Source organism: Cnephaeus nilssonii (genome assembly GCF_951640355.1).
Source record: "Cnephaeus nilssonii genome assembly, chromosome: 9".
Classification (NCBI taxonomy): Eukaryota; Metazoa; Chordata; class Mammalia; order Chiroptera; family Vespertilionidae; genus Cnephaeus; species Cnephaeus nilssonii.
In genome coordinates, this window is record NC_137080.1 from 36055451 (window position 1) to 36077453 (window position 22003).

General features: G+C 36.9%; 1 protein-coding gene and 1 pseudogene across 4 annotated transcripts in view; one reads left to right on the forward strand and one right to left on the reverse strand.

The window, feature by feature from the left end:
* The window catches only part of REV3L (REV3 like, DNA directed polymerase zeta catalytic subunit), a 148983-nt gene that overhangs the window by 4013 nt on the left and 122967 nt on the right, over positions 1-22003 (forward strand). The window contains exon 2 of one of the 3 annotated variants that reach the window (XM_079779719.1): positions 5719-5846. The exons of the other annotated variants lie outside the window; for them this stretch is intronic. The gene's annotated coding sequence lies outside the window, so the exon portion shown is untranslated. The remainder of the gene's footprint in view (positions 1-5718; positions 5847-22003) is intronic. 3 annotated transcript variants of the gene reach the window in all.
* On the reverse strand, positions 12900-18667 carry LOC307105444 (small ribosomal subunit protein eS6-like; annotated as a pseudogene). Its single transcript has one exon. The product of its transcript is annotated as a small ribosomal subunit protein eS6-like (transcript).

Genomic DNA, 22003 nt, shown 5'->3' on the forward strand with positions numbered 1-22003 from the left:
CTCAGTTTTTTGGTAAATTTATGGATTATTAAAGAAGTTTGAGATGACTACAGTTTTTAAAGCTATGGCATTTATCAACTCAAATTATAAATAATTTCTCTAATACAGTCTTGTTTGTTCATAGCCTCTTTTTGCTAAACCATTTAAATATATTTTAAGGTTATATAATACCTATTGGATATAATTATTAGAAAAATGAGTACTACTGAGATTTAGTGATTTGCCACAAACAAAATTAGTCGCTTTATTTAGTAGGTATTTGTAGTCCTGAGAAGAAAATTTTATTAGCTTTCTGTATTATATTTGATTTAAAGTAACAATCAGTAAATCAAAGGCTTAATCAGGAGCCCTCTTAAGTCTATGGACACAGTAGAATCTGGTAATACGCATTTCCATTCATTCAGTGAACACTTAATGAGAACCTGCTGTGTAATATTGAGCTATTTTTTTAGGTGGAGTTGTTTTGAACAACTTTTACCCTCCAGAAGCTTACAATGTGGTAGAGATGATGGATATGTAGACATAACTCAAGCATAGTTTGGAATATAGTAGACATGTGTATAAGAGCCAGGCCTCAAAGAAGGACATGATTAGTGGCATGTTCTGGTGGCAAAAAGGGGAGTCGGGGAAGGCTTCATGAAGGAAGTATGGATTAAGTCATTTTAAAGGAATTTTAAAAGAATTTTAAAATTCTGATAGAGGAACAGATACAAGGTAATTTACAAATGAAATGAAAATTGCTCTTGGCAGGGCAGCTTGGCAATGCATGTCAGAATCCTTGAAATGTTATTTTTTGACCCAATAATTTCAGTTTTAGGGATTTTAATCTATGAATGTAAATCTTTGGGCAAAGTCTGATTATCTTTTGAATCCATCTACTTTTCATTATTCATTACCACCCTAGTCTAAACTAGCTTTTTGGGGATGCATTTGCCACAATAGCCTCCTAATCTTGGCCTACCCCAGTCCATTCTGTTCCCTTCTAATCTATTTTCTACATTGTAATGAGAGGGATCTTTTCAAAATACAAACCTGATTATATCACCTACCACTTGATAGGCTTCAGTAGCTTTCCATTGCCTTTAGGATAAGGACAAAGCTACCTATCTTGTGTGGTGGCATCTACATGTCTTATAAGGTCTTGCATAATCTGGCCCCTACCTTTCTATTCAGTCATGACTTGAGCCATGTTTCTCTTACCTTGCTCTTTGTGTTCCAGCCTTATTGTCCTTATTTCAGTCCCTTATTCTTGCCATGCTCCCTCCCACAATGAGGCCTTTGTACCTGCTGTTCCCTCTGCCTAGAATGTTTTTCCTTTTCCTTCACCTATACTTTGATTTATCTTTCCTCAGGGAAGCCTTCCCTATCATAGACTCTCAAAACTCCGTAAACTCTCCTTCATAACACTTGCTATAGTTGTAATTTTATAATATGTTGGAGATTAATGTCTTTCTCCTCCCCGCCCCCCCCCCCCATAACTTCCCTAAATGCTGGTTTTGTGTTCATTTTTGCTCGCCATTATATAGTCAAAGCTTACTACATGCTTGAAATTTTGTTGCAGGAATTAGTCAATAGATGATAGTCATCACAGAAAACAACCCCAAATGTCCAACAATTGGGAAATGGTTACACAAACTGGGCATATTCATATAATAAAATTTATGTCATTAAAGTAATGTTTTAGAAGAATATAAAACAATATGGAAAAATGCTGTCAATATATTATGTGGAAAAATCAGTTTACAAAATAGTCATTTATTAAATATGCAGAAAAAATACACCAAAATGTAAAGTTTGTTTATCTCTGGGAGGTGTGTTTTGTATTTTTCAGATTTTCTACAGAGAACATGTGTTGATTTTACAATTTAATAAAAAATTGAACGTGTACAAAATTAAGGAAGAACTGATATTTTAGATATGGTTCCTATTTATGTAGTAAAAAAAGAAATTGAGGTTCACACTGAGCACCAAAATAAGTATCAACCAAGATGCATAATTGCATGATTATAGTGTCTAACTTGATTATATAAATTCAACATAGAAACTGCAGAATGATTCTTATATTAAAGTAGGCCAGTAATTTCTGGTTTTATTATACTCATTTATATATAAACTGATTTTTAAATGTTTTGAAAAGTAGTGTGGTTTTGGCACATGACAGCAATGAAACAGAGCAGAGACCAGAAATATATATATATATATATATATGTATATATATATATATATATGAACTTAGTATATGATAAGAAGAATTACTTAGTAAACAGTGTTGAGATAGCTAGTCATCTGGGGGATATGGGGGAGTTGGCTTCCAGATGAATCAAAAGATTTAAATAAGAAAACAAGCAAAAAATGTAGGGTAATTATTTTTAATATAATCTAGGAACAGTGAAAGCCTTTCAAAGTATGAAGTAGAACCGAAGCCATATTGCTGAATTTTACAACATAGAAATAAAATTCTGTATAGAGAAAAAAATCAAAGTTAAAAGAGAAACAGACTAGTAAATCTTATTTGTACACTTTTCACAAAGAACTAATTTCCTCTTAATATATAAAGAGCTCCTAGAAAATAATCCAATAGAAAAAAAGAAGCAAAGAGAATTCACATAAAAAGATGTGCAGTTTTATTTATAATGAAGATGTAAATGAAACCTATATCATACCTTTGATTACCTATCAAATTAAGAAAGATTGGTTACATAGTGTAACTTGGGGAGTGTCAGAGGAAGGGGAAATGGACATTCTCATAAATTGCTGGTGGGAATATGAAGTGCTCATTTTCTATGGAAAGTAATTTGGAAATCATTTTCAAAATTAAAAATGCACATATATTTTTGCATTAGTAATTTTATTCAACAATTTTATCTTCTAAAAGATTGTAGCAAATGAACATGTAAGAATATTTGTGGCAGCATTATTTGTCATTGCAAAAGATTGGAAACAGCCTAAACATAAATCAGTAGGGGAATGGGTAAGTAAATGATGGTATGTCTATTCAGTAGAATACTAGGCAGTATTTCTTAAAAATAATGAGCCAATACTATGTGTACTGCTATGATGTCACATCTAAGATATATTAAGAGGGGGGGAAAAAACAAGATGCAGGACTTCATGTATAGTATCATGCCATTTGAGTGGTTTTTAAAACCATATTTACATGTAAACATCAATATATATTATAAATATAAAATAATACATTTCTGAAAGGATACATAAGAGTTTGGTAATAGTGAGGGGGTCTGGTGGCCTAGAGGACAAAGGTAGGAGACTAAATTCTTTTAGTATACTGTTCGGTAATTTTTGAATAATTTTTACCATGTGCATGTAATATCTATTGAAAGTTAACTTTTAAATTATGTTGTGCTTGCAGGAATTGGTATGGAAGAACAAAAATAAAATCATTTTACAACTGTTTACACTTAGTTGTAACAGTTGTTAAATGATTACTGCAATACTGTTTAATTTTAGGTTTTGCTAGAGGTCTTCTAATTCAGAGCTTCCAATTGATGTTATGTGGCTTACTTGGAGGGTGGCTCTAGCAGAGTAGGATCTGAAGGAAGGCTGTGAGGTTCTTGTAAGCAGATAGCATGATAAGCAACTAGCAGTTTCTGCTCCTTTTGATATTTTAAGTGCATTAAAGGAGGTGCTTTATTTTTGGGAATCTAGCCAACCACACAGTGTGTAGCTACTTCTCATGGAGAAGGGATCCTGGAGCTGCTACCAGAGTTTGTAGCATGTCACCCAGTGTAAGGTGCAGCCCACTGAGATGAGAAGACAGTGTGGCAGGGATGTTATCCAGGGGGCACCAGCTCTTGGCCTGACTCTGTATTTGCCTAAATTGGATCCTTCTAGCTATGTGTGTCTGATTTGTCATTTAGCTTGCTGCAGGGTGACTGCCTAATAGTGCATCTGTGTTCTGCAAAAATGAAGCATCATTGTTATTTTGAAATATTGTTCATGATGTGGAAAAGGTTGGATTTTAAATTAATTCATATTATTACAAACTTCATTTAAACTTTTTCTTCTATAATTATATTAAAAATGTGAGGCTTTTTTTCTTTTCACCAAGCACTGTGTCGATTCCTCCACATGCCCTCCTGTTGGCCAGTATACTCAACAAATATTATTTACAATGTAGAAAAGGTTGGGAAACACTTTTCTGGTTAAATACTGTTACTTTATACCAAAAAAACCTGAAATCTAGGTAGGTAAGCACAGGGATTTGTCCAGTGTCCTATATAGTTGGTTGATATGGGGCTGGGGCTGAAAACTGAGGATTTTAACTCTCAGCTTTCACTGCCTCACACTGGCCCGCCAAACCTGAGAGTTAATTGGAGGAAGACATTGATAGCTGAAAGATGAATATACAGAACTTTAGAGAAACTGCATGTACACAGCTTAGAAATCTTTAAGGGCCTACTATGCCCAATAGTGCTTAGAAATCTCCCTACAGAATAGGTTATAGTATGATTTGTTATGATAATTGTAGCTATCGTCTTTAAAAATAATAATAAAGGTTAGATTATAGCAAGAGGAATTTAGGAAAGATACATAAAAATTGATACTAGAATTGTATGTATAATTTTTTCCAAAGAAAAAGGGCATTCCTATCAGGAAACCTTTCAAGTTCCTTTGCTAATATTAAACTTTCTCTCGTTTTGCTTGTGATTGTATTAAAATATGAGTGGAGAATGATTTGGAGTTAAGTAGGTTGGTTGGGATTAAATAGGCTTCAAAGAATGTTGCCATTAGCCCTAGGTAAAATATGGGATACGGTGTGGTATATTGTCACTTTGGTACCTGCTTGCCATTTTAACACCACAGTGATACTAATAGAGGACATACTAGGAGTAACTTTGGTTAAATTGTGTTAATTTGTAGTTTCTAAGGTAGGATACAAATAAGGCAGGAGTAGGTGTCTTAGGCTAGTAAAAGGGGAAAAAAATCCACTGTCCAAACATAAAATGGATGCATTTTTGAGACAAAAATAAATTATAAGTAAAATCCTCTTATGACAGTCTGTTTGACCTTTTGGTGTGTGGGTGGTATTTTTCAGTTTTTGGAGGGTCATTCCTTTTAAGTTTTCCAGATGATCTGTGTTTCTTCCAGTTCTCAATAGATTTTTAAATATTTCATTTTTTAATGAAAAATATTTTATTGCTTAATTAGTACTGGCAAACTGGACTGTTTTCTGCAGCAGAAATTGAATATATGCCTAGCAAGGTAAATTTTGAGAAAAAGGAGTCGTAATTGTCATTGGGAAATTTAGGAATTTATTTTTTTCCAATTCTATTTTCTTTTTAGATGATAGTTGTGGGAAATACTAAAAATTTGAGGTCAATTTCCTTGGGGAAAGTTTTTTCATTTCCTTTGGGTTGAAAGAGCATTTACTATATAAACGATTAAAAAAAAGAAGAAAGTGTGTTACCTCAAAAATGTTTGTGTAATATATAACAATATAATAAGAATTTTCTATTTTTCTTCCATTTATTACATTTACCAAGGAAGTATAACAAGAATTAAAAGAACTACCTTATTTTGTATATATATTTACACTTCAAAGTAATTTATATATTAAATTAGATTTTGTTTGAGAAGATGAAATGCAAGACTTTGTAAGAATACATGTTGATATGTGAAAAAATGTGAAGTTAAAACATGTTGGCATACTCCTAGTTTCTCAGAACAAGAAAATGACTAATCTAAATTTCATTTCAGAATAAAAACCAAGACAAGCCACATAAAAGCAACCTAAAAATTAAACTGTCATCATATTATTTGTTTTAAAACTATGGAGTAATATATCTGAGGAAGATTTCTCTCAAAATTGTTTTTCTCAATTTCAAGTAAGTAATTTATTTTGGTTAATATATTGGGGATGAGGGGGGGGTGAGCCTTGGCATTGAAATTGATAAATCCTACTTATCCTTAAAGTGACAATTCAAATGTCAACCTCTTTAAAGCCTTCTGTGACTCCTTTGCCCATTCCTAAAAGATTTTCTTTTTAGTTTCCCATAGTCCTAGCCCCCTTTCATATTGCTGATAAAGGACTTACTACATTGGGTGTTGTGTTTGTCTGTAGGAATAAGTCACATGGCACTACCCAGAAGTGCCTCCTGGCACCCCCTAGTACTCTCCACACTGCTGTCTACTGCTGAGAGATAAGGGAAAAAGTTATTTTATTTCTGTGAATCTTAATTTCCACCTCTGTAAAGTTAGTTGATTATTTCTACCTCTTTGGATTATTATGATTAAATACAATTACCAGCAAAAAAAATATGTATACACACTTTGACAGCTGATGGCTCAATTTTGAAAATGAAATGTATTTTAATAAATACTGCCTTTATAATTATTCAAAGTGTGTGTATACTTTTTTGAGGACACCCTATATATATATATATAGTAAAATAAGTGTTACTTTACCCTTCAAAAGCCAGAATTGGCTGCATTACTTCTGTATATAGTAAGCACTCTTTAAAATGTTTGACTTTTGAACACACAACACAGTATACTTAGGATATAGAATTGTACACTTGAAACCTATAACATGTTATTAACCAATGTCACCCTAATAAATTCAATAAAATTTTAAAAATATATTTTACTTCACTTAAAGGAAAAGTTTGACTTGAATTGAAATGAAAAATGGAATTTTTGTAGCATGTATTCATCCCTTACAATAGGACAAACTAAAATACTTGCACATTGTGGTGTAAGGCTTTTTACAGTCGGTCACTGACTCACATGTCTACAGGCCATGTAATTACCTGTTTGAAACACTTTTTTTAAAATTGATTTTTTTATAAGTACCCCACCCAGGCTTGATTTTTTAATTTAACTGTTGATTTTACACACCACGCACGCACGCGCGCGACACACACACACACACACACACACACACACACACACACAAGTGTCCAGGCCTGATCTTGCCTTGAAGAAGGGCAAGGGTAAGCCATTGATCAAGGAGTAACTACAGTTTTCCAGTGCTGCAGATTAGGTTAAGTGTAATATCTTGTGAAAGAACCTTATTTTCCAAAGACATGAATAATGCCCTCTTTTTTTTTTTTTTTTAACATGATGGTAGAATGTATTGAAAGTGTGTGTGCCAGTGGTCATAGTAAATAGGATTTATTGCTGTCTTCTTGCTTTTGCCTTTTGTGAAATGGTAACACACACAAAAATTGGAAGCCTGTGGTTTTTAAACCTGGATTGTGGAATGTGGACTGAGTGAATTCATTATTGCCTGGAGTTTTAATTCTCTTCATCATATTTTTTCTACATATATATTCAGGTTTTATTTTGTTTTGTTTTTTTAATAACGTTGTTTTTTCTTTTTTTATTAAGTCATTAGAAAGACTTTTGAATTAATTTTGATGATCACTCCTTGGTTGATGATGCTTAGTGATTTTAAAATGAAGTCAGGTTAGTCAAAAGACCGTAATTTTACATCATTTTACTAACGGGGGTGATGAACCATTTATAGATCCCTTCCGGTATGCCCTGTTTTAAGTTATTTAATCTCTTTGCAACAACTCTATAAAATAGATACTGTTGTCCCCATTTTACAATTGAGGAAATGAGGCATGGATAGGTCAATTAACTTTTGCCTGAAGTTATTCGGCATATGTTTATTTCATAGCATGTGAGGATTAAAATGAGGAAACATGTATTAAATGGTCATTACCTGCCTAAACAGAAGTGGAGAAGCAATACTTCCAGAATTTGATAATAGTCATTATTGAGACATGACTGACCATGCATCTTTTCTTACCACTTTTTTGTATGTTAATATACCTTGGTACTCTGTACTGACCCATTTTTCTTCTTCTGAGTAACGTTAATGTTTCCTCAAATTCATGTTCCCATTTGGACTGAATTACTTTGTTTTATGTGTATGTCTTTATAAGGTGATGGTAGGACTTTTATATCAATGTGATATAAAGTATTTTATAAGTTTAGTTTAATTAGATAAGTAGTATATGAATATATTCTCATTGTGAAATTTTAAAAACAAACAGATAAAGCAAAACTTTTCCTTGACCACCAATCCTTTTCCCCCTCCCAACTTGTATGTTTTTGCATTATAATCTCTCCAAAACTTAGTGGCGTAAGATAGTAGACATTTTTTAGCCCATGAATCTGGGCTGGGCTCGGTTAAGCTCTCTGTTCCTGCTTCTGGCTGGGCTGGCTTATGTGGTGCAATTAACTGATAGGTCAGTTGGAAGCTAATTGGCCTAGGATGGCTTTACTCTTGGGTCTGGATATCAGTGCTGCCTGTTGGCTGGGGTGTTGTTGGATGTATTTCTAGCAGGCTCCCCTTCATCAGGAGGCAGTACTAGGGTTTACAGGAGCAGAAAGTGAAGGCAAGACCCATATAGTTTGTTGTACCATGGTTCAAAGCAAATCACATGGCCAAGCCCAGAGTCAGTGTGGGAGAGGTTTTGTAAGAGCACGTGACTGACTCATTATGGGGCTATTACTGCAACAATCGACTATACTACTATTTCTGGCTGACTCATTTTTCAGGAAACATTTGCCATTGTGACAGTGCCCTGTAAGCAATTTATTCAACAATTCAGGTAAATTTAGTTTATTTGTTGTTCTTGTTTATTTCATTTTCATCATCCCTTAGCATCATTACTGGTCCCATTCACTCAACAAGTATCTACTGAGCACCCAGTAAGTGCACACAGTAAGGTATCCAAGGTGAGCAGCAGATGGAGCAAGACTTAAACTTGCCTACCTGTCTGTTTTATTATATAAACAATTCTATAAAAGCAGACAGTTGTAACAGGTTCTTTTTTTTTTAAATGACCAACAGCCCATACTAGGCTCAGTATCTCGTGTACTGCATTTTTTAAATGTCTTACAAGGATTTCATCAAATGAGGAAAAACTAATACAAGATGGTTTCGATCTGTACTCCCACCAGCAATATGAGACTTTTTTCGTGTCTTCACCAAAATTATGTTCTCAAATGCTTTGATCTTTGCCAATTAATAGATAAAAATATGGATCTCAGTAAAGTTTTAATGTGCATTTCTTTTATTATGCATGAGAGTGAGTGTCTTTCCATATGGTTGAAAGCCATTTGTATTTCCTTTTCAATGTACTACTTGTTCATCTTTCACCCATTTACCTGTTACCATTTGGTCTTTTGCTTTTTAATTCCATGAGGCTCTTCAGATATTAGAAAAATTGGTCTCTCTGTATTGAGTTGCAAATATCTTTCCCATTTTGTTTCTTCTTTTTTTTAAAATATATTTTATTGATTTTTTACAGAGAGGAAGGGAGAGGGATAGAGAGCTAGAAACATCGATGAGAGAGAAACATCGACCAGCTGCCTCCTGCACACCCCCTACCGGGGATATGCCCGCAACCAATATACATGCCCTTGACCGGAATCGAACCCGGGACCTTTCAGTCCACGGACCGACGCTCTATGCACTGAGCCAAACCAGTTTCGGCTCCCATTTTGTTTATTCTTATGGTAAATATTTTTTGTTTAAACAACTTCTTTTTATTTTATAAAGAGCTTTTATATCTTAAATTAGGCTTTAAATCACATTTAGTTGAAGTTAATTTTAAATATTAGGTATGGAAGAAAAATATCCTGATTTTCTAACATCATATTTAGAGAACTAATTTTTGAAAACCCTGACTTCAAATGAACAGTTTCAAAAGGATCCTATCTTTGATTTACTTTTTTTTCTTCTGGTTTTGGTTCTATCGTGAGACCAATCCTTAAAAAAAAAAAAAAAAATTTTTTTTATTTTATTTGATTTTGAGAGAGAGCAAAACATTCATCGTCTGCCTCCTACATGCCCATGCCCCCTACCTAGGTTTGAGCCTGTAGTTCCTCAGGTGCCCTGACCAGGAATGAAATGGCAACCTTTCCATTCAGGACAACGTCCAACCAACTGAGCCACACCCTCCAAGGCCACTCCTTTTAACAGACAGTCCAAGAAGTAGGATCATCCTTTGGAGAGCTTTTTAGATGATAAAACTGTATAGCATAGGTGGAAAATACTTCATCATATAGAATAAGTTGTTAATGTTGCTTTGAGTTTTATAACATATACAGTGCTCTAATCTGTCCTATATATCCTATATAATAAAAGGGTAATATGCAAATAAACAGAACAGCAGAATAACTGAACAACCAATCAAAGCGTAATATGCTAATGTTCTGCTAAGGCTGCTCAACCACTCACTATGACATGCACTGACCACCAGGAGGCAGACAGTCAACTGGTCGACCAGTCGCTATGCCATGCACTGACCACCAGCGGGGCAGATGCTCTGACTAGTAGTTTAGCTTGCTGCTGGGGTCTGGCCAATTAGAACTGAGCGAGATGGGGCCCTCCCATGGTCCCTCCCCAGCCCAATTGTGCACCGGTGGGGTCCTTCAGCCTGGCCTGTGCCCTCTCACAATCTGGGACCCCTCGGGGGATGTTGGAGAGCCGGTTTCAGCCCGATCCCGCAGGCCACTCCCCTTGGAAGGGCACCAGACACTGGGCTCATGGCTGGCAAGCGCTGCTGCGGCAGCGCGAGCCTCTCTGGATTGGGACTGATTGAGAGTGAGCCCGGAGCAGGCACAGTGGGGCTGGGATGAGCGGGAGCAGCAGGTAGGAGCTGCAGGCGGTGTTGGACTGCGAGTTTTGGCCCAATCCTTGCAGGCCACCCAGAGGGACCCCACCCATGCATGAATTCGTGCACTGGGCCTCGTATATATATAAAAGCCTAAGCGACCATTATGACCAGATGACCAGACAACCAGCTGGTAGCTATGACTTACACTGACCACCAGGGGGCAGACGCTCAATGCAGGAGCTGCCCCCTGGTGGTCAGTGTGCTCCCAGAGCCAACCTCCTGTGGCTGACCAACCTCCCACAGTCTCTCCCCCCCCGGCCAGCCAGCCCCGATCGGCCCGCAGTCCCTCCCCCTGGGCAGCTGGCCCCGATCGGCCCAATCGCCAGCCAGGCTGAGGGACCCCACCCATCCATCAATTCGTACACCGGGCCTCTAAGTTGTATATATAATCCTTTATTCAGTCAGCTTTAACCATGTCACTATATTAGGCTGGGTTGATTAGGCCAGTGGGCCCCATAGAAGAAAGATAGAGAAAGAGACTGTGAGGTTTTTGAGAAAGCACTAATGCTAACTACTACCTAAATATCCTACATTTTAAATAAGATTGTAGGGAGCTAGGGAGAGAGGATAGCAGAGGCATATGTGATCTGAGTAGCATCTGACATGAAATACTTTGAGTTCTTCCTTTGATTTCTATATAAAGGAGATCAGAAAACTGGGAGGCTAGATAGATTAGCATGTTTTGAGCCACTTAATTTGTTTTCCTAGTCTTCAAAGTTGGCAGGCCCTTCATACATAATTTTGCCCAGCAGCATAAAAAATAAAACAAAAACAAAACAACAAAAAAAAAACACACACACAGGAATCCTTAAGTGATTTTTAGTAAGGAATGGTTGAAAGCCAGTTTTTGCCATACTTTGCATAGTTTTTAATTTTTCAAAATTATTGAGGTGTTCTTTAGAGTTTGTTATATCATCAATATCTTTATAAATGTTTCTTTGACAAAGTTTTCCATTTATTTGATATTAAATTGTTGACATATTGTTTCCTTGATTAATCCTTTAAAACATTTTTAAACATTTCTGAGGCTGTAATACATTTTATAATGTGTACATTTTATAGTAATTTTTCCTCCTGAAAAGCTGATATTAAACTGACAGGGCATCTTATAGTAAGCTAGAGGCCGGTACACGAATTCGTGCAAGGGTGGGGTCCCTATGGGTAGCCTGCAGGGATCGGGCCAAAACCCGCAGTCCAACACCGCCTGCAGCTCCTACCTGCTGCTCCCGCTCATCCCAGCCCCACTGTGCCTGCTGCGGGCTCGCCCCCAATCTGTCCCGATAGCTAGAGGCTCGCGCTGCCACAGCAGCACTCACCAACCATGAACCCTGCATCTGGCACCTCCCAAGAGGAGTGGCCTGTGGGATTGGGCTAAAACCGGCTCTCCGACATCCCCCAAGGGGTCCTGGGTTGCAAGAGGGTGTAGGCCAGGCTGAGGGACCCCACCGGTGCACAATTGGGTTGGGGAGGGACCGTGGGAGGGCCCCATCTCGCTCATTTCTTATCAGCCGGACCCCAGCAGCAAGCTAACCTACTAGTCGGAGCATCTGCCCCCTGGTGGTCAGTACACGTAACAGCAACTGGTCAACTGTCTGCCCCCTTGTGGTCAGTGCACATTATAGCGAGCAGTTGAGCAGCCTTAGCATATCATTAGCATACTAGAGGCCCGGTGCATGAAATTCGTGCATGGGAGGGGGGGGTCTCCTCAACCCAGCCTGAACCCTCTCCAATCTGGGACATCCCTCTCACAATCCTGGGTCGCTGGCTCCTAATCGCTCACCTGCCTGCCTGCCTGGTTGCCCCTAACTGCACCCTCCCCCCCCCCCCCCCGGCCTGATCGCCCCTCACTGCCTCTGTGTGCCGGCCTAGTCACCCCTAACTGCCCCCCGATGCTGGCCAGGTTGCCCCCAACTGCCCCCTCCCTGCCAGCCTGGTCGCCCCTAACTGCCCCGCTCTGCCGGCCTGGTCGCCCCCAACTGCCCCCCGCCGGCCTCATAGCCCCTCACAGCCCCCACCACCAGCCTAATCACCCCCAACTGCGCCCCCGCCAACCTGGTCGCCCCCAACTGCATCCCCCCCGTCAACCTGATCACCCCTAACTGTCCCCCCCTGCCGGCCTGGTCACCCCCAACTATCCCCCTCTGCAAGCCTGGTTGCCCCATGCAGCCTGCTTGTTCAGTCGTTTGGTTGTCCCTCAGTAACCCCCCTGCCTGCCTGGTATTAAGCAGCCATCTGGTGAGGGCGTGAGGGTTAATTTGCATAGTACCTTTTTATTATGTAGGATTACACTTTGATTGGTTGTTCAGTTGTTCTACCGTTCTGTCTATTTGCATATTATCCTTTTATTATATTAGTATAGGATGAATTCCTAAAGAAAATGACAGATTATAATTTGTTTTCATCTTCTATATACCTTTTTATAAAAAATTCAATCGGTCATGGAATGAGATTCTTTGCACATTTTTTGTTCTTTATTTTTGCCTTGCATGTCTATTGTTTGAACTTTGTATATTTTGATGTGTTATTTGGCACATCAGATTTCATAATGGATATGTGTTTAAGCAGTTCTTTACAAACTGTGGTAAAGAATTATTTCTGATACTTCTTTAAGATACATTAAAAATAATTACTAGAAAAAATGAAGAGACAGAAAAACCAACAAGAAAAATACAAATTATTATTATATTAAACAGGTAGATTGCCATAAAAGTTTCTAAATGCTTTCAAGTTTTACACTTGTCCTGTTGCAGACCTATAAAAGCTAATTTTAGACTGCTTTTGAGTAGCTGTAGAAATCTTTTATCAAACTAGAGACCCTTTAGCTCTTTTTTTCTTGAATCTTGTTTCTTATTCCATGTCAAAACTATTACTGTTTCTTTTTAGTTTGAATATTTTGTGATATGTCATTAACTATCACTATTTTTAATCCTTTTAATTTTACTTTACTCTTTCCTTTTTTTGAACATAGATACAGAAATCATTTTTAGAAGCATATGTACAAAAATGTAGTTGTAGGAAAACTCAAGAACAAAGTATTTATATACCAGAGGCCTGGTGCATGGATTCATGCACCAGTGGGGTCCGTCGGCCTGGCCTGTGGGGATCGGCCCGAAACTGGCTCTCCGACATCCCCCAAGGGGTCCCGGATTGAGAAAGGGCAGTTCTTAGGTGATGCATCCCGGACTTAGGCTCCCTCCTCTCTGGGTCCAGGGTGCAGGTGAAGCAGATTTGGGGCCCACAGTGCCCCAGCAGCAACCTAACCCACAGCCAATTCTGCAAGGAATCGGGCTCTCCTCTACTGGTCAGAGTGTCTGCCCCCTGGTGGTCATTGCGTGTCATAGCTAACAGGCAAACAGTTGGATGGTCGCTTAGGCTTTTATATATATAGATAATGCAAAGAATTTAGCTTAGTTTATCTTTTTATCACTCAGTTTTCCAAGTTAATCTTTAAGACTAACATAAATGTTGAATGTTTTAAACTGTATATCATTTCTTTCAAAAAATTTTTAGCTTATGTATTTAACTTCAATAGAACAATTCGGACTCAATTCTACATATTAATTTGGTATGGAGCATAACCCCTGATCTATTTAGACAACACCATTTACTAGGTATACCAGTTAATAATTCGGATTTTGTAATCAAAGAAAACACAATAATTTCAAGAGAAATATCAAAAGTGCTTTATTCAAAGTAATGTCCATCGCTAGCTACACATTTCCCCCATCTTTCAGGTAATTTGTGGATATCGTCCCAATAGAACTTTTCTTGTTTTAAGGCAAACCATTCAGAGACCCAATTTTCCACTTCTTCCTATGTTTGGAAGTGCTGCTCAGAAAGTGCATGTGCCATTGATCCGAACAAGTGGTCATCTGAAGGAGCAAGGTCTGGTGAATACGGTGGGTGGGTTAATACTTCCTAGGCAAGATCTTTTAACGTGTCTTTAACTGGTTTTGAAGTGTGTGATGGTGCGTCATCATGAAGCAAAATTACTTTGCCGTGTCTTCTGGCCCATTCTGGTCATTTCACGATCAAAGCGTGATTCAAATTGATTGTTGTTGTTAGCGATCAGTATTAACAGTTTCACTTGGTTTTAGAAGCTCATAAATACACCACACCTTCCTGATCCCATCAAATGCAGAGCATTGTCTTCTTTCTGAAGCAGTTTGGCCTTGCAGTCGATGTTGATGGTTGACCTGGATCAACCCATGATTTTGTGCATTTGGGATTCTCACAATAAATCCACTTTTCATCACCAGTCACAATTCGATGCAAAAAAGACTTTCTTTCATGCCGTTGAAGCAACATTTTACTGATGACACTTTGGTTTTCCATTTGTCTTTCGTTCAGTTGATGTGGCACCCATTTTCCTTCCTTTCAAATCTTTCCCATTGCTTGTAAATGATCGGAAATTGTTTGTTGAGCAACGTTTAATCTTTCTGCAAGTTGTTTTTGAGTTTGGCATGCATCTTCATCCAGTAATGCTTGTAATTGTTGGTCTTGAAATTTTTTCAGTTGACCTGGACGTTCTTTGTCTTTCAAATGGAAATCATCACTTTTAAAGCATTTAACCCAGCGTTCACAAGTATCTTGAGATGGAGCATGTTCACCATAAGCTTCCCGAAGTATACGATAACTTTAAGCAGCACTTTTCTTCAAAATAAAGTAATGAAATTAAAACTTCCTGCAAATGCTCTTTTTTTTTGGCACGAAATTCAACATTTTTAAGTGTAAAAATATCTATGATGTTAATGCCTTCAGCAAATTTGACATATGAAGTTTTGAAGCTTGCTGTCAATACAACAAAATAGCATACACATCAAATCGCATATATATCAACATGTGTAACTCCATCTATTGAAAAAAATTTGCATTATGAACTAGTACACCAATTTTGATTTAGTTCCGTTGCCTCATATGTTATCAAGTACTATTTTTCAGGAGATGCTCATGTGGATTACTTTTCTGAATTCTTGAATAGCTGAAAATGACTTTTTGTTGCATTCACGTGTTAATGGAAACATGACTCAATACAGAATATTCTTGTATCCCAGGCTTTTTCCTTTAAAATTCTCTAAACATTATTCTGGTGTCTTTTAATTTTGACTGAGATGAGAAAATCCTTTTGATGTAGAAATGCTAGTGCTTTTTACTTGGGTATTATTCTTCTGTTATACCTTTGATTATTGCTTCTATTCCATTTGTTATGCTTGTTTTTAAAAAAATCTGTATTTGTGGATTGGATCACCTTTTTTATTTTTTGAGATTTGATGTCTGGTCTTATTTATGTATTATTCTTATAAAATCTCATTTTTTATTGCAGTCAGACTTAGACAGTGATGGCAAACCTATGACACGAGTGTCAGCACTGACATGCGTAGCCATTTCTGATGACACGCAGCCGCTGAGGTTTATTAAATACAATTATATATAACAGTTATACATTTATGTTATTTAAACTATAAATATCGCAAAATAATGTTTTTTCCTCAAAGTGACACACTACCCGAGTTATGCTCAGTTTTTTGGTGAAGTTTGACGCACCAAGCTCAAAAGGTTGCCCATCACTGGACTTAGATGTAGAAGTTCTCAGAGAAGACAGGCTGTGTTTCTTGGCAGTTTGTTCCTAGTGTTTTCTTTGGCCTCCTTTGTTGTCTTAGCTAAAAGTTCAGCATATTCCGTAACCTCTTATTTTTTTAGTAGGTTGTTTCTTTAGAGCAATATACTGATGTTTGTAATGTGGAACCCATGGAGTAACAAGAGGCTGAATCTTGGGTGTTTTGGTCCAATGTTTATTACCTGCTTTGTTTAGGGGCATTCTCACAATGTACTAGCAGTCATCTTCTTTTGAGAAATTTGCGGATTCTGCTAGTTCTTTTGGGCCCCAGGTGACAAGTTACAGTAGTAGTATCAGTGAGACCAGGAATATCGTCCCCTCCCCGCAACCCCCCCCTTGTTTTTTTTGCAATGACCAAGCTGGGAACACTGAAATTGGCATTCACAGTGCAGCCCTGAACAGATTTGCGCTTTCTCTGTCCAGTCCTCCTTTTCTTATAACAGGAATGCTCCTTACTCAGTAGCAATGGGATACCGCCATGGGTCAAGATAACCCTACTTCATGGGGAAACCTTGTTTGTCATTCCCCTCACTGATCCAAACCACATTAACCCTTTCATTCTTTACCCAGAGCTTTTCAGCAACTTCTGTGACCATATACTTCTCATAAAAAGTACAGGGTTGGTACTCATCATCCACTTCAGTGAGTTTCTGGCAGCGCATGCCTGGGAAAGAGATGTTCAGCTTCATCCTGAAGCAGCTGACCCCCCTGAAGTACCATAAAAAGAGCCACATTTCTTTTTTATACCTCTTTTCCTTTTGACTTTTAACTTTGTCCTTTTGCATTCTTGGTGAACATTTTTGTTTTCATATTCTAAATTACTGATATGTTTTTCTGCAGTGTTCTATTTCTCATCGAGTGTGGGTTTTGCTATTGTTGTTTATAGTATTTTCTTTTTTCTTATCTCTTGAGTTCCATTTATATCTTAGTCTGCATATGTCTATTGTATTTTTATTTATTTATGTTCTTTTTAACTGATTATCTTCCTTATGAAAAAATGTTTCACGGAAACTTTTTATCATGTATCTTGAGAACACACAGCAGATACTTTCTGTATTCCATTTCTCAATGTAAATTATTACAGATCATTTTCTTTGGCATTTTAAGATGTTTTATCTGTGCTTCTGAATGTTTGTGTAGGTCCCATCCTTAACCATCTGTAAGCAAGAAGCTATTTATTCAGTTCTGGTGTTTTGCCAGTAGACAGAGTATGGAAAGTCCATATAATCATCTTCATTTCTCACTCATAATCTGATAGAATTGCCCTCCAAGATATATGAAGCTAATAATTGTGCACAGCCCACTTAGATGAAAACATTCATCCAGTGCACCTCTGCTAGATTGAAGTTTAAGAGTTTTTCCTCTGTTCTCACTGCATAGTCTCCAGTCTCTTTATTTTGTAGAAGGGAACTTATTCTTGGATAACCTGAGACAGTGTGGTGTGTATTTGTTTCACCAGAATATTACGTGAAAGTCTCCAGGTTGTAAAAGTCCTTAGGACTTTTGATGATTGAATCAGTGATGGAAACTAATGTAACATCCAGGATGGAGAGAGCTATGCCCCATCAGTTACGTTGAAATTGAAAGTTGTGTTTTTAGAATAGGTGAAGAGAGTTATTGAGTGAGAATATAACCTTACACATCTAAGAAAGTTTTTAGTAGGCATCTGGTTTATTTTGGAGCAGACTGTTTGTCCAAGATAGGGCTGTATATCTTAAATATTTTAGTGAAAAATTGGGACATGGGTTATTATGTATTTCATTGATTCTAAGAAGTACATTTCCCTCCCATTTTTTATAACTGAGTAATTGGGATGTATCTTATAATCTAGCAGCATTTATTTCTTAGTGCAAAAATTAATAGTGTCTTATAATCATTGACATCTTAGAGTCAGTGAACTATATCAATAGATGACTAGCTTAGTACCATTTTAAATTGAATCTCCCTTTTTGTTTTGAGTATAGTTAATAATAGCTTTTCTTTTCTCTGGTCAGTTTTGGCCTTCCTAGCTTTATTCACCTGGAAACCTGATAAAGATAGACTGTCAGTCGTGTAACCTAGCACCATTGCTTTTGGTAAAAATGACTCATGATTAATAAATTATATATGAACTGTAAATACTGGTGGGATATTACAGCTTTGGGCTTCCTTGAGTGTGATAACTCTGATAACTTTTATAATTAAGCAAGTCCTGTTGTAAGTCTCAGGAAGCTGTATCTATGGGATTGGATCTATTGATGGCTATTTGTTACTTCTAAGATAGGGTAGCTACTACACCAATCCATGTGATCACATTCCTCTTACTCTTGACCTGCCTACCCAGGAGTGCCAAAGCGAATATCCCTTGAATTGTTATGAGGACTCCTGCTAAAGAGTAACTACCTGTTACTGCCTTGCTGGCATGTTTCATGTTTTATATCCTGCTAGGTATAACCAATATCTAATGTAGCCTGTTTGCGTCTTGTGAGTCTCAGTGTCTAATTGAGCCTAACAAGAGGCATTGTACTTATATATCATGGTTTTCTTTTTCATTTTGTTATTTTGCTTGTAATGTTTGCTGAGTGAATCTGCATTATTATTCTTCATAAGAATTTTAAACTATGAATATATAATAAATATGAGAATATCTAGAATATGTATAGATTAAGAAATAATATAAAGAACATCTGTCTACTATTTAGGATGAGAAATAGAACATTACAAATATCTTTGAAATCCCTAACTGCCTCTTCCTCTCCTATCTATTTTGGTTCCTAATATTGGTTAATCATTTACTTGCTTTTCTTTATAGTTTTACCTCATAGGTATATTTCCCTAAACAATATAACGTTTAGCTTTATTTTTATTGTTTGGAGCTATTTATGTGTATTTGTTCCTCTGTGAATCTTTTTCCCCCCAACATTATGTTTTTGGAAGTCTTCCATGTTGAATAAAAAGCTGTAATTCATTTATTTTCACTGCTCTATAGTATTGCATTATATGACTATACCACAATTTTATTTATTCATTCTACTATTATGGACATTTGTGTTGTTTCTTGTTTTTATCCCCAATTACAAACAGCTATTATGAAAACTGTTGTACATGTCTGCTACTGCATATGTATACAAACTTATCGTGGTTATACTATGGGTGGAAGTGCTGATTAGGGACAATTGCTGATTGTGCACATCTCTACTTTATTAAGTAATGCCAAATTATTTTTCAAATTGGTTTATGGTAGAGGCTTCTGATAGTTCATATCAGCATTTAGAATTGTCAGACTTCTTAAGTCTTAAATTAATTCTTATAGGTGTAAATGGTATCTCATTGTGAGTTTGTATAGTTTTTCTCATTAGTAAGGTTGAATTTTTCCATATTTTTATCATCTACTTGTTCTACCAAATATTGAGAGAGGAGTGTTGAAGTCTCCAATTTGTGGATTTATCTATGTCTCTTTTAAGTTCTGTCATTTTTTGCTTCATGTATTTGGAAATTTTGTTAGGCCCATATCTGTTTAGGATTATTGTGTCATGATGAAATGGCCTCTTTACCCCTGGTATTATCCTTGTTCCAAAGTCTTCCTTGTGTGTTATTAATATAGCCACTCCAGCTTTCTTTTGATAACATGGTATATCATGTAAAGAGTTATGAAGGGTAGGAGATTTTTACCTTCTTACAAACTAGCAAGTTAACCTGCCAAAAATTTAATAGATGCTGGCAATAGACATGAGATTCCTGGATCTCTACTTTATTACCTGTTAATAAGGAGGAACTGGAGAGATGGTTGCTGGCCAAGTACTGAGAAGCAGATTCACAGACATCTACCTAAGAGAGACCCATGGAGAATTGTCTCCCAACATACCTTTTCATACTTTTTCTTTCAACCAATTTAAAATGCTTTTGTTGTAGACAGAATAATTTAGTTGGGCTTATTTATTTATCTAGTCTGAACTTGCCCTCTTAGCGCAGTAGGCAGCGCGTCAGTCTCATATTTATCTAGTCTGACAATCTCTGTCTTTTAATTGTTGTGTTTAGGTTGTTTACATTTAATGTAATTAGTAATATGGTTGGACTAAAATCTATCTGTGAGTGTCCCCCCCCACGTCCCGCGTGGTTCAGGGTTCGGGTTCTGGAGGAGGCCGCACACAAATGAAAGAGACTAGACAAGAAAGTATAAATTTGGGAATATTGGGGGCCAGGCGGGAGCCCAACTCAAGGGGAAGGACCCCGCTTTGCTCCGGCCTTGAGATCCCTTTTATTCAGGTTTTGGGATACACCCATAGCCCTTAGGCAGGCAATTCCAATAATAACCAATCAGCAAGGATATACATAAAACTAAAAGGTGGAAGTTGCTTTAGCTACCATTGTCTCAACTAAACAGTGGGTGCTTGGCTCTGACCTTTCAGAGCCTTCAAGGTTAACCAGCCTTCCGGGTTCCTTGTCCACACCTCTCTGCTAGTGAGGACAATGGGCAGCTTCCAACATCTATCCTTGTATTAAGCTGTTTTCTATTCTCTGTTCTTTTGTCCTCTTTTGGATTACTTAGGTATTTTTTTTTTATCGCATTTCCACTATTTGCTTACTTATTTATATCTCTTTTTTGAAATTATTTTAGTGGCAAACCTAGGGTTTATCAGATATGTTTGTAACTAATCACAGTCTTTCATCATATAATAGCACATAGCTTTAAGTACTTTACAACTGTGTACTCCCAATTCTTCCTGCTCCTCTCTTGTGCTTTTGTTGTCATTTATTTTACTTTTATTTGTGCTATCAACACAGAAATAAATTGCTACTATTTTTGTTTTAGACACTTATCTTTTAAAGCAATTACCAATAAAAAATAAAGTTACACATATTTACTTTCATTTATGTCATTTTCAGTGTTGATTCTTTGTGTGGATACAATTTTCTGTCTGGTATCATATTCCATCTGTCTGGAGAACATTTTATTGTAGGGCAAGTCTGGTGGTAATGAATTATCTCATATTTGTTTTTCTGAAAGACTTTATTTTTTCTTTATTTTTATGAAACATTTTTGCTGAGTATAGAATTGTGGATTGTCTTTTTTTCTTTCAGCACTTAAAAGATGTAATTCTAATTCTAACAGTGTCTTGCTTACTTTTACTGTAATTCTTATCTTTGATTTTCTGTACATAAAGTGTTTCTTTTTTTTCTTTGGCTGTCTTTAAGATTTTTCTCTGTCTTTGGATATGGTGTGTCATTGTCTTTGGATACAATGTGACTTTACCTTTAAATATGATGTGTCTGTTTTCCTTTGTTTGATGATCTCTGGACATCTTGGTTCTTTGGCTTGATTTCTTCTATTTAATGTGGAAAATTCTCAGCCATATTTTTTCATGTATTTCTTTTGACCTGTTTTCTCTCTTTCTGTAATTTCAAGTACATGTATTTTAGACCATAAGATATTGTCTCACCCTGGCCAGTGGCTCAGGTGGTTGGACATCAGCCTGAGTACCAAAAGGTTACAGTTCTATTCCTGGTCAGGGTACATGCCTGGGTTTCAGGCTCAATTCCCAGTAGGGGGCATGCAAAAGGCAGCCAATCAATTGACGTTTCTGTCTCTCCTCTCCCTCCCTCTCTCTCGCTAAAAATCAATTAAATAACATTTTGTAAAATGATATTTTCTCATAGCCCTTGTATGATTTGTTCTGGTTTTTTTCTTTTTATTCTACTCTCTTTTTTCCTGATAAAGATGCAATTTATCTTTTACGGAGAATGAAAA